Source organism: Trichomycterus rosablanca, chromosome 14, assembly GCF_030014385.1.
Source record: "Trichomycterus rosablanca isolate fTriRos1 chromosome 14, fTriRos1.hap1, whole genome shotgun sequence".
In the NCBI taxonomy this organism is placed as follows: domain Eukaryota; kingdom Metazoa; phylum Chordata; class Actinopteri; order Siluriformes; family Trichomycteridae; genus Trichomycterus; species Trichomycterus rosablanca.
The window spans coordinates 29,955,600-29,968,045 of NC_086001.1; the positions used below are offsets into that span (position 1 = coordinate 29,955,600).

At 39.9% G+C, this 12,446-nt stretch overlaps 1 pseudogene; it reads right to left on the minus strand.

Annotated features, from left to right (window-relative positions):
- Positions 1 to 11,122: 11,122 nt before the first annotated feature.
- Positions 11,123 to 12,446, minus strand: part of LOC134326286 (zinc finger protein 850-like) — a 226,344-nt pseudogene continuing 225,020 nt past the window's right edge.

Genomic DNA, 12,446 nt, shown 5'->3' on the forward strand with positions numbered 1-12,446 from the left:
AAAAATAATAGCAGACTTCATCGTGAGAATGTGATTTGGAGTCAAAGGTTCAGGTGCGGATGGATTGTTCAAATGTTCAATGGTAAGTGGTCTGCCATTAACAATTGCCATAACTTCATATAAGAAAGTTCTTAGAGAGGAACTATCAAGTCTTTGTGCGGACTGGTCGAGAATGGCAATAAGAACACTCCTGACAGTTTTAATTTGTCTCTCCCAGACACCACCCATATGACTTGCTTCTGGGGGATTCATTAGAAATTCGCACCCTAAAACCTTGACTCTTTCTTTATCCATTCCTTTCATGAGTTCTGCAAACTCTCTTTTAGCACCAATAAAATTGGTTCCTTGGTCACTTCGCAGCTGACGAACATTTCCTCTAATGGCAATAAACGCTCTTAAAGCATTAAGAAATGCGTCAGTGGTCATGTCATCAAGCACTTCGATATGTATGGCTCTTGAACATAAACATGTAAACAAAAGACCATATCTTTTAATATCCCTTCTTCCTTCTTTGACATGAATCGGCCCAAAGCAGTCTATGCCAGAGTAAGTGAATGGAGAAGTCGCTTCCATTCTATCTGGAGGCAAGTTACCCTATTTCTGTTCTTCAGTACGTCTTCTGTACTTTTGACATTTAACACATTTAAAGATGTGAGATGATACTGCACTGCTGCATCCCAGAATCCACCACCCATTAGCTCTTAATTCGTTCATGGTTATTCCACGTCCCTGATGATGAACCTTTTCATGAAAGTGTTTTATAAGTAAGGCAGATATGTGACTGTTCCTAGGAAGTATTGCTGGATGCTTCACATGTGGGTGTAACATAGCCTGACTTAGGCGACCTCCCACTCTTAAGATACCTTCATCATCCAAAAAAGGACTCAACTTGTATAACTTACTGTGTTTGGTTTTGGTAACAACATTCTTTACTTTCAGGCTCTTTATTTCATCTGGGAATGCTTCTTCTTGAACCAACTTAACAATGACAATTCCTGCTTCTCGTCTTTCTTCTAAGCTTGTACTTTCATTAGTTTTTTGCTTCTCACCTTTGTATTCTTTAACACGTCGTCTCAGTCTGGCAACTGCTTGTTCTACCCTTGACCAGTCAGAGAATTTCTCAAGGCGCTCTATTAATGATCTATTTTCCTTTGCCTTTGTGTTTAAAACAACAGCTTTACGAAGTTCGGGATCATCTTCCTTAACTTCTCCCACCTTGAGCTCTCTGTCAGGTAGTTCCTTCTGCCAGAGAAATTTTGGTCCAGAGAACCAATTGGAAGTTTTAAGTTGCTCTGCAGTTAATCCTCGAGAGGCATAGTCTGCCGGATTGTTTTCAGATGCAACATAAGCCCATTGTTCAGGCTTTGTGCTTGACCTAATTCTTTGTAACCGGTTGGCCACAAATACTTGAAACCTTCTGGCATCATTATTTATATAGCCAAGAACAACTGTAGAGTCCGTCCAAAAGTATTCTTGTAGATCTTCAATTTCCAATTCCTTACGGAGCATGTCACTGGTTCGAACTGCAACTACTGCTGCAGAAAGCTCCAGTCTCGGTATTGTTGTAACCTTTGTTGGTGAAACTCTTGATTTTCCCATTACTAAACAGCAATTAACTTCGTTAGACTCATTAATAGCCCGTAGATAGCTACACTCACCATACCCAGAGATGCTTGCATCTGAGAAATGGTGAAGCTCATACTTTTTGACGCTGCTAAAATCCAAAGGTAAGTAGCATCTTTGAATCTCCACTGTCGCAAGACTAGGTAGGTCTCTGATCCATGACTCCCATTCAGGTCTCAAATTTTCTGGAAGCTCCTCATCCCAGCCTGTTTTTTCTCTGCACATTTGTTGGAGTATTTGTTTTCCTAAAAGAATAAAGGGTGCAATAAATCCCAATGGATCATATACAGAGGCTACAGTAGAAAGCACACCTCTTCTTGTGAGTACATTAGACTTTACTTGAACCCTGAATTTCAATGAGTCACATGCGATGCACCACTCTACTCCAAGTGCTCTCTCTATATGTGGTAAGCTTAAGGCCATATCTTGATCTTTAACTATGGCGCGTTCCTCTTCTGGGATGGATGCCATTACATCCTTGCTATTGGAAACAAACTTATGAAGTCTTAATCTACCAGTGGAGCAAAGTTCTCTCGATTCTTTAGCAAGCTGAATGGCCTCCTTCTCAGTTTGAACACTTGCCAAACCATCATCTACGTAAAAAATTTTCTGTATGAAGTGTATAGTGTCTTTGCTATATTGACCTTGCCCTTGCGCCGCCAGATGTTTTAGGCCAAAATTAGCGCAGCCAGGAGACGAAGCCGCTCCAAACAGGTGAACTTTCATCCTATAAATTGAGGGTGTAGTTTCTAAATTGCCATCTTGCCACCAGAGGAATCTTAAGTAATCTTGATCTTCCTTTTTGACATGAAACTGATGAAACATCCTTTCAATGTCACACATGAAAGCAATGGAGCCCTTTCGAAATCGACAAAGGACACCCACTAAGGTGTTTGTTAAATCAGGTCCAGTGAGCAGATGATCATTGAGTGATGTTTCTTGAAACTTGGCAGAACAGTCAAATACTACACGTATTTTGCCTGGTTTCTGTGGATGATAAACTCCATGGTGTGGAATATACCAAGCCAAGCTGTTGTCAGTTTCTTCCTCAGAGACCTTCTCTGCGTCACCACGTGAAATATTATTATCCATAAAGTTTACATAATCCTTGTAGTATGTTTCATTATTCCTTAGCCTCTTTTTAAGACAATTTAGGCGATGTATAGCACATATCTTGTTGTTAGGTAATTTTGGTCTTTCATCTTTAAACAGTAATGGCATTTCGTAGTGACCACTATCCTTTTGTGTTATACTTTCTTTCACCTTTAACATAAACTTAAGATCATCTTGAGACACGGAATCCTCTTCTCCAGCTTTTTCTGAGAAGTCTGATTCAAGGATTTTTATGATGTTTGAAAAGGTAATTTCTTTAACTTTGGATCTGTTCACAGAGTGTACTTCGGTTTTTAGATTGACAGAAGGCTGAACACCTGGTACTACCTGTCTCATTCCAATGCGATGGCTGATTCCAATGGCATCTCCATAATCTACACAGGAGTTTCCAAGACCGACAATACTCCATCCCAGGTCTGTACGCTGTGCATAGGGCTCATTTTCTTTCCCAGCCACAACTTCTTGTGGGAGCAGAGCTTGTGAGCAGTTGTAACCAATGAGCAATCCCACCTCACAGTCCTGCAAGGGTGGTATGTCTTCTTGGAGGTGTTCTAGATGGGACCAAGCTCTTGCGGTTTCATCAGTTGGTATATGAGTTCTATTGGCAGGAATAAAGTCACGTGTGTAAGCTGGTGGTAGGGAAATCTTCTTATCCGTGTAAAAGCCTCTGACTTGTAGGTTACTTACTCTTTGAGAACTTACTACTGTAGTTCTTGAAGTCATTGTAGAAAGTTTTAACTTGACTTGTTCTTTGTTTACCTTCAAAGCTTCAACTACTTCACTAAGAACAAAGGTCGTGTCACTTTGAGAATCCAACAAAGCATATACGAGTACTTCTTGAACTGGTTTAGTTAAAGAGGAAAGCCATACTGGAATTATTGCAGATGTCTGCATGTTGGCTTTATCAAGGATTACTCTATTTGAAGTAGCAACTGTCATTTTTTCTTTAAGTTGTTTTGCCTGGGAATTTTCTTTATTCCCTTCCTGACTTGTACTTAAGCTTTCTTGATTAAAGTTCTGTTTGGTTTGCAGTGATCTTTGTTCTCCTTTTTCTCTATCCTCATGTAGACATGTAGGATGCCGCTTGTAGCATATATCACAAGTACTACGATTATTGCAGAACTTTGAGACGTGCCCAGACTTAAGACAACCAAAGCATAGCCTTTCAGCTTGGACAAATTTGACTCGGTCCGAGACTGCTTTCTCCATAAATTTCCTGCATTTGTGTAAAGAATGCCGCCCAGTTTTCTTGCAGAAATTACACATTTTGAAAGTCTCTTCATTAGAACAAGTAGTCAGTTTCTTTGCCTTTATATTTTGATATCTTTGGTATTTCAGCTTTTCAGTTTCATCTTGCTTTAGTGATTGCAATGATGTAACGGAGTTACAAGCAATTTTCGCTTCTCTTGCCAGAAAATTCACAAACTGGCTGAATGAGGGGAACTGACTGCTCTCCTCTTCTACTTCAATAACCTTCCGATTCCATCTAGCAGTTAGCCAATCAGGTAGCTTTGAATTTTTTTTTCTATTTTCGATACAATCATTCAAAATGTTTAGTTCTTTGATATGAACCATGGCAGCCTCACAACTGCGGAGAAAATCGACAAACTCCCTGAGCTCCAAGCTGTCTTTAGATCCAATCTTGGACCATGCCTGGAGCTTGTCTCTATATGCCTTTGCAATTATAAATGGGTTTCCATATCTCTCCTCCAAAATCTTCCATGCCGCAACATAAGCAGATTTGGTTCCAAGTAGGAAATAGCCATCATAACTTGTCCACTTACATATCTACGTAGATAGTATATCTTCTCCTTGTCTTGAATATTCTTCTGGTCAATGAGAATTTCAAAAGAGAGCTTCCAGTCACTATACTTCAATGGATCTCCACTAAAAATTGAAGGTTCAGGAACTGGAATTCTATTAGCACTTAAAGCATCAACCAGTACCTTAACAAGCTCTACTGTATTTTCATTTGAGGTGGCCACAAACTGTGGGGCAGAAGACACAGGAAGGGGCATATGACTTATAGGACTCAGGAGCTGGTCATCTACTTGGCTTTGTATGTCCTTTGACTCAACTTTTATAGTCAACTCTTGATCATACACCTGCATTATTGCTCGGGCTGCACTAAGCTCTTTCATAGCCTCCAACTGCTGTATCCTTCTCTGTTTTTCCTCCAAAGTACTTTGTAAAGCTGTATGCTCTTCCTCTAATTGAGCTCTCCTTTCAGCTTCTTCTTCTTCTCTCCCTATTCTTCTTTCCAATTCTTCTACTTCTTGTTCTAAATGACGCTTTACAGCAGCTGCCTCTTGTGTGGCAATCTTCCTTTTAGCTTCTGCTTCCAAGCGCTGCATTTCCAGTTGTTCTCTTTCTTGTTCTTGCAATACTTTCAGAACAGCTTCGCTTGTAGCAGCATTAGCAGCAGCTTCTTGACGTCTCACCGATTACCTACTTGAATGCTCTGAGGCGCCCTTAAAGATTGAGCTAGCAGAACCAAGTTCACTTTTACCTGAGTCCCAAATAGAGCCTGCTTCTGGCCAATCTTACTCTTCTCCTTGTGGAATCCTTCCATTTAGACGACTTGAAACTCTGGAAACAATGAAATTAGAAATCTCTACACACAGATCCACTCTTCGACGTGTATCTTGGTCTGGAGTAGTGACTTTACGTAGTTCATTATAAACCTTCTGAACAGCTGCAGAAAAGCCTCTGACATCACAAATGATATCATTAAACAAATCATCTGATGATGGCTCTGATAACTGTGATAGTGACTGCTTTGCAAATTTGACTTGTGTTTTCCATTTGCTGTAAATGTAGTTAAACTGTTGCTGAAGTGCTTTGATTTTCATGTCTTGCATTCCTTTACCCTTCTCTGTTAAAGTGCGGGTTCGTTCACCGCGTCTTAACTGCTGCACCTCCACTTGTTGGGCTTCAGCACTACATGCTTGATCTTTAGGAGGGTCTGGAAAATTTACACTATCCATAACACTATTAGTTACCTATCAGTGGTTATGCGACGGTCAAGCTCGGCAGGCACATTCGGACTGAAGAGCCAGTGGCCATCAAGATCCTGGAGAAGAAAGAGCTCAGGGTTAGTTTCAGCAAAACCGTCTGTTAAAGATGGACGTGTCTCAGTTTCCAAAAGTTTGGTTCTTCTAATTCTGATTTGAAAAGTCATAAAACTGTTCCAGTTTCATCCCCATTGCAGGATGAGTTGTCTGATTTGAGGATCGAGATTGAAGCCCTGAAGAACCTCAATCATCAGCACGTGTGCCGCTTGTACCAAGTTGTGGAGACTGCTGACCAGATCTACATGGTGCTTGAGGTACCATCAGTGGTTGGAAACTATCAGATTTGATTTAATCTCTGGATTTATGATGATTTGCTGCTCACTTGACTCGCTCTCTCCTCCAGTTTTGTCCGGGTGGAAATCTGTTCGACCACATCGATAATAACGACAGGTTGTCGGAGGAGGAGACACGCAGGATCTTCCGTCAGATCGTCTCGGCGCTGGCCTACATCCACAGCCAGGGACACGTCCACCGTGACCTTAAGCCAGTGCGTCAGCCAAACGATTTCCACTTATACTTTGTGCTCTTTCTTTGTTAGTGCTTGTATATGACGTGTTTTATTTTGACTCTCAGGAAAACATGATGCTGGATGAGAAGAACAACATCAAGCTCATCGACTTTGGTCTCTGTGCCAAACCAGAGGTTCGTGTCTCTACTAAGACTGTAGTGTATACTTAAATCAAGCGTGCCATTCAGAGAGTCTAGTAAGGTGGTGTGCTTACCCCCATCCATCATGCTAAAGCCTTGCACACACGGTGTCCACAATTAGTTTCAGTGATCAGTTAGATGAACAGGACGTCACAGAGCCATGCTGGTTCAGTTTGTGTGCTGTGTTGCAGATGCGAGTCAACAGTTGGACCTTCGGTTGATAGAAATCTGTTTTGTTGTAGGGTGGATTGGGTACTGCTCTGATTGAGGGCTGTGGAACACCTCCCTACTTGGCACCAGAAATCATTGATGCGCAACCCTATCATGGTGCAGAAGTAGGTGTGTGTGGGGTGTGTCCCCAGGTTATTCATGATAAACTTCAATTGAAAAGTCTCCAAATCCAAGGTGTTCAGTCCCCTCTGTAGCCCCATTCATGAGTTATTCTATGAGGTCTAGATGAGGGGACTGGCCAGGGTAAAGCATGATTAAAAAAGACAATGAATATGTGTGTGTGTGTGTGTGTGTGTTTAGGCAGATGTTTGGAGCTTGGGTGTTGTCCTATATGACATGCTGTGTGGCTACCTCCCATTCGATGGTGACAACTTTGTGGAGCTCCATGAACAAATCACTGTAAGTCTTGGAACTACAATGAAACACCATTGGCATACACGTCTTGTTACGATTATGAAACAGAATTCATTATTTAATGATCAGCAGCATGTTAAACATACAGTAAAAGTAACAGTAACGGCTTGTGGTGATGTTCTTTGATCAGATGTGATTGTTTTGCTCTGTGTTTCCTCAGAAAGGACATTTTGACACTCCTGATTGGCTGTCTCCTGGTTCTGTACTGCTGATTAAGGAAATGCTGCAGGTGTGTGTTTATGGGTGTGTTTAATGTGAGCAAAGAGGGTGTGTGTTTCTCTGTGGGCTTCATCGCCTGAAGTTCTTGTATCTTGTCCTGTAGGTGGTTCCAGAGCGGCGCATAAAGGTGGAGCATCTGCTGCATCACGAGTGGGTAATGAAGGGGTACAGCAGCCCTGTGGAATGGCACAGCACATGCCAGGTACAACATCCACCCTAGACGTAGTACAGTGACATGATGGAGATCCACCGTACAGAAGATTGTATCTTTATTATCTTACATACTCATATATTTGTGTCTGTGTGTGTGTTTGTGTCTCAGCTGGATCATCTAGATGAGGAGAGCATCACCGAGATGGCTGTGATGTTCAGACAGTCCAACCAAAGCACCAAGCAGCTGGTGTCTGAGGTACATTTCAGTACTTGTATCTGCATCAACACAGATGCTAAAATGTAGACACATATTTATTAATATTGAGGTTCTTGTGCTCCATCTAAAAGAGATGTGTGTGTGTGTGTGTGTGTGTGCAGTGGAAGTTTGATCAGACCACAGCTACGTATCTTTTGCTCTTGAGAAGGAAGCAGCGCAGTAGTCCAGTGTGTAGCTGAGCGGACGTGTAAGAAATCCAGCTAACATTCCCACAATCAGTGTATTTTACCTGACAAACGCTGCTCTACATGCTCATCTGTCCAAACACTACAGCTTCTGGAATGTTCTTACACCTCTTCTTGTTTTATTTAACAGGAGACGTTGGTGCGACAAGGAGGGACGATGGTGGCGCCATCCAATCAGGACACGTTACATCTCAATTTCACATTTCAATGATTGTTGCAGATGTTTCTCTGTAACCCACCCTCCTTCTCTCTTTTTAACAGAATGATGCATTTTGGGTATCTGTGTGTGACCGGTTAGAGGAACTCCACTGAGGTGCCGCCCTTGTTGATCCACACAGCTGTATGAGTGTAGAACATGGATGACCAGGATCAACAAGCCTCAAAATCTTATAACATTAAATAATAAATAAATAAACTCTCTGAATATATGAAGGTGCATGAATGTTCATTTTCACTTTTCTTCATCATTTTGTGTATGAAGTCAGTAATATGAGGTGAAAGAAGGCACAACGTTTCCTGACATGTTACAGAACATTGAACTCAGCAGTGAAGATACAGACCTACTGTCAGTTACTCAGAGCAGCCTAAAATCGTTACCCTAAAACTTCATCAACTCACGTCTCTCAACTCATATTATTTCATTACAATTCTACAAAAAGGCCACAACAGGGCGACATCACAAGGATTTTTTATTTCAACAAGGTCACAAGATCCCGTCCGCTTTTTTCAAACATGCTTCCAATCTGGAGACTAATGCCAAGTTCACACTGGATCTCTTGTAATCGGAAGTCTTTAAAGTCGGTGTGTGTCACCCTACACGACTGATAAATAACCCATTATGTGTTCTGTCCAATATTTACACAGTACTGGGTTGCCAAATAACACATTTTCACCTGCATTCTGCCTTTTCTTTCCTGTATACCAAAAACAGTCGACAATGCAGGTCTACAACACGTTACAAAAACACTTGGGACAGAAGAGCCATAAACACTCTCTCATTTTTATATAATAATAATAATAATAATACAGTGGAACCTCGGTATACGTCCTTAATCCGTTCCAGAACCTTGGACTTATACCAAACGAATTTTCCCATAGGAAATAATGGGAAAATGAATAATCCGTTCCCATAAAAAAAATCCTATTGTTATTGGCATATTATACTTTGATGGGGTTGTATAAAATGATTTATAAAATGGATAGTTCCGGTCCTAAAATCTGATTGGCTGAGCTGCGTTTAAAGCCGCTGTTAAATCCCCGATATAAGCGCACCTGTGACCACCTCACATCATTCCATATTAATACGCCCCTGAAAAGAAAACAAAAAGAAACTGTACAGACTTGGTTGAACACTATTTTAAGTAATGCACTATACATGAAAATGTCCAGATTAATATAAACAGTAATCTTAATCATTAAGCGGGTGTTTCGTCCAAGAAATAGTGTAATAGTTTGCGAATGTTATGTTCGCCCTCATGTTGCCTAGCAACACGGCGCACCGTTAACGGGACTACAGTACCTGAACATTATATAGCGCGTTATAGCTATAGAGTTATAGCTGTAGAGTTATAGCGCGGCTTGTTTACTGTATGGTAGCAACTGGTGTAATGATGCTCGTGGCTTGGTCTGGCCAGAGGTAAACAAGAGTAGTGCGCGGTGTCGTGACTGATTTTGAACCATACAAGTTCTAGCATGCGAGTCGTATTCCAAATAAAGGTCGTATACCAAGCTACATTTTTCTTATCCAAACAGGACGTATACCAAGTGGGACTTATACCAAAGCAGACGTATACCGAGGTTCCACTGTAATAATAATAACATCTCAAATCTGCGATAAGTAACAAGCTGTAAACTATTTTAAGACCACTAGATGGTGACGATGTCTGTACAACATTTTGAACTTCACTTTAAAAGTCAGTTGAATGTGTTTTACTGTAGTAAAAAATGAAAGTATGAGCTGATCTTTGTCTCATTGTGTAGCTTTGATGAAGAAAAAGCCGCATTTAATCCATGTTTATGGTATGCTTAAGTTTTAGTGGGCATCTAAACCTTGGTAATTGTATTTATTTTGTATAATCATTTTAGATCTCATAAAAGAACATTTAATAGTAACACTTTAAATACTAAAAGCTCTGAATTTCACTTCTACTCTTTTCTGTTCTTTCCTCTCGTTATCTTCTCCTCTCCAATCTTCTTTATTAATGATTTAGTTTTTATTCTGTTATGATTTATGAATAGAATTTCAGGTTACATGAAGAACTATTTTGAATTATTACCCACCCAGTCATTTACATCCACTTTCTATTGTCACTCCAGCTCAAGCCTACATACAAATACATGGACCGTGAGTTTAGTCCCATTTAACAACCGTGGACACATTTGCTGACATCGGATTCAAAACCAAACTCTCATCACACAGAGGACTCAGATGGAATTTACAGTGTAACAAATACATTTATTCATCAATAAAGAAACACTTGTCTCCCGACCCCTCAGTTGGTTTTGGTCAGTTGGTCACCTCCATGATAAGAAAACCTCCTGAACTACCACAATAGTATTTATTTATTTATTTTTAAATGTTATTTCAGTTCAGTCTGTATTAGCATTTATATGAACTGGGTTTTATGCACTAGAAGATGGTGGGATAATTAAACGTAAATATGAGTATTTCTTTTAACAAAGGAGTTTAGCTACCACTAATTTGGTCTATAAATTAACACAGAGAACAAAGACTCATGATGATAGAACAATGCAACACTGTTCAGTCCACAGCCCTCCATTCACACCTTCTCATGTACATTCTGGTGAAGTACGGTTCATTATTTGCTAAGTGGAAATGATCTAAAGACTAGAATTTTGGAGTGTAGACCTAGAAGTGTTAAAGTAAGAGGCTATTCATTTATGAAAACTTAGCAATCATAATATGAAGAATTTATGCAAACACCATAAAGACCAGGGTAAAATTCTTCCACTTGAAAGTAAAAGTTGTTCTGTGTTTATTAAAGTAGATTAATGCGTGAATGCGCTGGTGTTGTTGGAGAACATTATGTGGAATAAAAATACTTCCCACACTCTTAACAGTGATGTAGTAAATCTACGTGAATACGCTGATGCCGTTTGAAATTATTTTCATGAGCAAAAATCTTTCCACACACTGAGTAGTGATACAGTTTCTCTCCTGTGTGAATACGCTGGTGTTTTTGGAGGTTACTCTGTTGAGCAAAACTCTTTCCACACTCTGAGCAGTGATGTGACTTTTCTCCAGTGTGAACACGCTGGTGTACCTTAAGGTCACTACTTTGAATAAAACTCTTTCCACACTCTGAGCAGTTATACGGTTTCTCTCCTGTGTGAATACGCTGGTGTTTTTGAAGGGTACCATGTTCAGCAAAACTGTTTCCACACTCTAAACAGTGATACGGCTTCTCTCCTGTGTGAATACGCTGGTGTACTTTAAGGGCACTACATTGAGCAAAACTCTTTTCACACTCTGAGCAGTTATACGGTTTCTCTCCTGTGTGAATACGCTGGTGTTTTTTGAGGTTAACCTGTTGAGCAAAACTCTTTCCACACTCTGAGCAGTGATACGGTTTCTCTCCTGTGTGAATACGCTGGTGTTTTTGAAGGTGACCTTGTTGAGCAAAACTCCTCCCACACTCTGAGCAGTGATACGGTTTCTCTCCTGTGTGAATACGCTGGTGTTGTTTGAGATTACTCTGCATAGTAAAACTCTTCCCACACTCTGAGCAGTGATGAAAGTTCTTCATGTTTATGCTTTGATAAGACTGTAGAAACTGTTTCCTTGGAAAGCAACAGAAACGAAGAATCAAGTTGAATAATTAGAATTACTTTTACTACATTAATACCACAATAATATTAAACTCATCACCTAGTAATAAAAACATTAAATTCACTTCACGTCTAAGTGAGAATCTGAATTCAAAGAACATCAGGATTAAATACTTATAAATACTGCAGATATTAATAATTAAATAACTATAAATAACTTGATATAAATAAAGATATAAGAGATCTGACTTTCTCAACATCAGTCCTGCACCAAGCAAATCTAATCCAGTTCATGACAGGACTAATAATTAGCTCACAAGTGTAAATCTTTGGTGTGCTGGGAGTAAAAAACGCTTCATAAATCACCACAATTATGAGCATAAAGCTATTTTAAACAGTCTGAATATATTAACCTGATAATATTAAATAACATAATAAAATAAAAAGAACAACAAATGCAACATAAATGTAAAAGAAACAAACAAGAAAACCCTTTACCTTCCTGTTAGAATCCTGGCAGTCACTTTAACAAAGCTGGTGTCTCAAGCAGGTCGTTTCTAATGAAGAACGTGCAGAAGATCCTTCTTACCAAGTGACTCAGCTACAGGTCTAGAGTTTAGTCCTTAAATAGAGCTGAGGACAAAGACCCAAGACCAGATAAAAACTCTGCATTGGTCAATCATCAGACAACCATTCACACCTTCTTGTGTGAAGTACTAG